The sequence below is a fragment of the Diadema setosum genome, chromosome 10, assembly GCF_964275005.1.
Source record: "Diadema setosum chromosome 10, eeDiaSeto1, whole genome shotgun sequence".
In the NCBI taxonomy this organism is placed as follows: domain Eukaryota; kingdom Metazoa; phylum Echinodermata; class Echinoidea; order Diadematoida; family Diadematidae; genus Diadema; species Diadema setosum.
Window position 1 is genome coordinate 27,448,031 of NC_092694.1, and position 3,563 is coordinate 27,451,593.

Genomic DNA, 3,563 nt, shown 5'->3' on the forward strand with positions numbered 1-3,563 from the left:
GTGTTTCATGAAACTTTTTGTCGGTGATTTACACCGACAACTGTTAAAAGCTACTGAAATCCTTGCGTCTGATTGGCTGATAGCAAATTTGTCGGTGAAAACCTCCGACGAACTCGTTGATGAAACGCCCCCCTGAAGCTATGTTGTGGTCATCAGCTTTAAAGGGAAGGTAAACCCAAAGAGCAATGTGGATTGAGTGAAAGCAGCAACATTAGTAGAACACATCAGTGAAAGTTTGAGAAAAATCGGACAATCGATGCAAAAGTTATGAATTTTTAAAGTTTTGGTGTTGGAACCGCTGGAAGAGGAGACTACTAGAGGATATGACGTATGAGTGGACAACAATACAAAGAAAATATAAAGGATATTCAACAAAAATTCACTTTTCTAGAATTATGAAAGAGCAGTGGACCAACCGCTTTCAGAAAGCAGGGGGTTTAATTGCTACCCTCAACATATGTCAATATCAAGTTGATGGAATTTGTAATTTTCATGAAAAATGGATTTTTGTAGTATTTTCTTTATATTTTCTTGATATTGTAGTCCACTCATACGTCATAACCTCTAGTAGTCTCCTCATCCAGCGGTTCCAACACCAAAACTTTAAAAATTCATAACTTTTGCATCGATTGTCCGATTTTCTTCAAACTTTCACTGATGTGTTCTACTAATGTTGCTGCTTTCACTCAATCCACATTGTTCTTGGGGTTTATCTTCCCTTTAAAGAAAAATGTGAATAACAGAATACACGTATATCATAGAGGCTGTGGGTACCATGCATATTGTCAATGGCAGCATGAATACCATAACAGAACGACTATCATTTGTATGAGATTTTACAAGATTCTACATGCAAGGAACAATTATATTATGGACTACAATCAATCCTTTAGCACTAAACTACCCCTCAGCCTCCCTTATCAAATATCACTGAACCATATGCAGCCACCCTTCAAATGCCTGCAAGAATGTGTGCGCGCATTTGGGGCGACTGTTTGTGAAAATACATGTACGCGTTCCTTTGCCCCATTCACATTATCTTGGCATCTCCTTACTCCAAGGTATCATCATAAATGCATACAATCATGGACATAATTAATTACATGAATTAGGAACAGATGTAGGACTGGGGAAACATTATCACGCACAACACCTCTGAGACCCGTGATGTTGATGCATTACAAGAACAAAATTAATTATCCATCAGTGACACGAAAATACTATCATCTGTCCAAGTGATATTGTCTTTGGTCAATTTTGCATTAAAAAAAAAAAGAGAAATCTAAACAGATCGGCAATAGCATAGTATTCAGACTTTCACAGAAATACATTTCAAACACAGACATATTGCAGGATTTTTTTTTTTTCTTTCCTTCTATCTGATTCTGGGACTGTAATATAAGCTTCACACCTACTTTCACCAACTATTTCCTGGCAGCAAATGATGGCAAGAGAGTATCAAAATGTTAAACCCACTCAAGGAAAAGGTGGTTGCTAGTCAAGGCAAGGCAAGGCAAAGTATTTGCTGCTTATCAAACTTCAGCTCGCAACCTTACCAAACAAATATCATCACATTGGAATGGAAGTTAGAGTAATATATATGTTGTGTAATATTTGCCATGACGGCACCTCCTCAAGAGAGAATACTAATTATCCTTCTCCCCTCTTTCTTTCATTACTACAGTCAAACAACATCACTGAGCCATCCTGAGATCTTGATAATGCAACCTTTATAATCTTTCATCTGTATATAATTCCCCCTCCCAAGAATTGGTGTACACACACACACACACACACATACACACACCAAAAAGCCCCCAAACACTAGAAAGTCTGACATCTCACTTTACAGTATGTCATTCACCGAGTGAGTTTTCTCTTTTACGAAATACACATTGATAAAACTCAATTATATGGCTCATACGTAGCTGCTCATGAAATATACACGCAGCATATTACGTATACCCTTTGACCAGCTTTACTGCGTTACTGCTGAGCAAGGCATGTTTGACTCTTCGTTTTTTGTACATATTAAAAAATATAAAGGTGCAAATAATGAGAATGTTAAAACAAGCGTTGCATTGTTTTGTATGTTCATCTAGTCATTGCACAAAGTTGCTTTTATTTTCATACTTTTGTCTAATGGAGAACATGCTTGAAGAATGTGAAAATGGGAACTGGTCCATTAATAATATATTTTATTTTATTCTATTTTAATTTATTTAATTTAATTTTATTTATTTACTTATCTTTTTTTTTTTTGGGGGGGGGGGGTCATTTAAACCATGACCTCACAATCCTTGACTTCTAATGAGCTCGATGAATCTTTGGCAAGGGTTTGAGTGCTAATACAATCCTCTACAGCTAGATTTTGGAAAGGCAACCCCATGCAAGTGTGAACTAGGTGGCTTCCATATTGGGGCTACAGTGGTTCTAAAATTATGTATGAAAGGGGATAAAAGGATGGAATAGTTTTCATTGAGATTTGGCTTCAGGTTTCCACTTTTTTTGTGTGAGATAACAAGAAATCTCTTATGAAATATGACAGAGCATACAATTCTAAGAGGAATTCAAAGTTTATTTGATGAAAATTGGTTTTGAAATGGCTGAGATATTCACAATCAAAGAGGTCCAAATAAAATGTAGAACTAAATTTTTTTATTAGGACCACTTTTGCTTACCTTGCTTTTAGATATCTCACCCTTTCAAAGCCGATTTTCATCAAAGAAACTTTGAATTCCTCTCAGAATTGAATGCTCTTTAATATTTCATATCAGTGGCTTCTAATTACTCTGCAGAAAGTTACAATTTGAACCCCCACCTAAACCAACACTACATGCATACTACGCTAGTAATAATCTCACTACACAAAGTATTTCAGGATCATCTCTGCAAGATTCCTTGTAATTAGTCATATCTGACACCATAGAATAACCACTGAGAATCGTGGCATTAAATTTTAACAAGATAAAAATCAACAAAGATGAAATTCTTAAAAAGAGTCATTGGTCCGGATTCACGAAGGTGGTACAAATGAAACCATGGTCTAAACCATGGACAAAAACCATGGAGCGCCAAGTGTCGCATGGAATATTTCGTCACGAAATCAGTCATTTCGTCGATGAAATGATTATTTTGTTAAGAAATGACAACATTTTGTAACTAGATGAACATTTTAGCCACGAAATGATAATTTCGTTAACGAAACGGTCCATTTTGTCGACGAAATGATCAATTTCGTAACGAAATGTTCCGTGCGACACTTGACGCTCCATAGTTTTTGTCCATGGTTTAAACCATGGTTTCATTTGTACCACCTTCGAGAATTCGGGCCATTCTGTTCAAGTGAAGATACAAGAGAATCACTCAGGCAACATAAAATGATCCCGTCATCTGTCAGAAACCGAAATACAGGCCCTCCAAAAATCAAGTCATCATTTGGCAAACGTTTCCATGACTAAGCATCTCAAGTTGCATTGACAGAAGTTTAATTCACGTAATAGCTACACAGGCATGATGCGATTGCGCGAAGAGCATCTACTGACTGAGCTACGGCAGGCGGG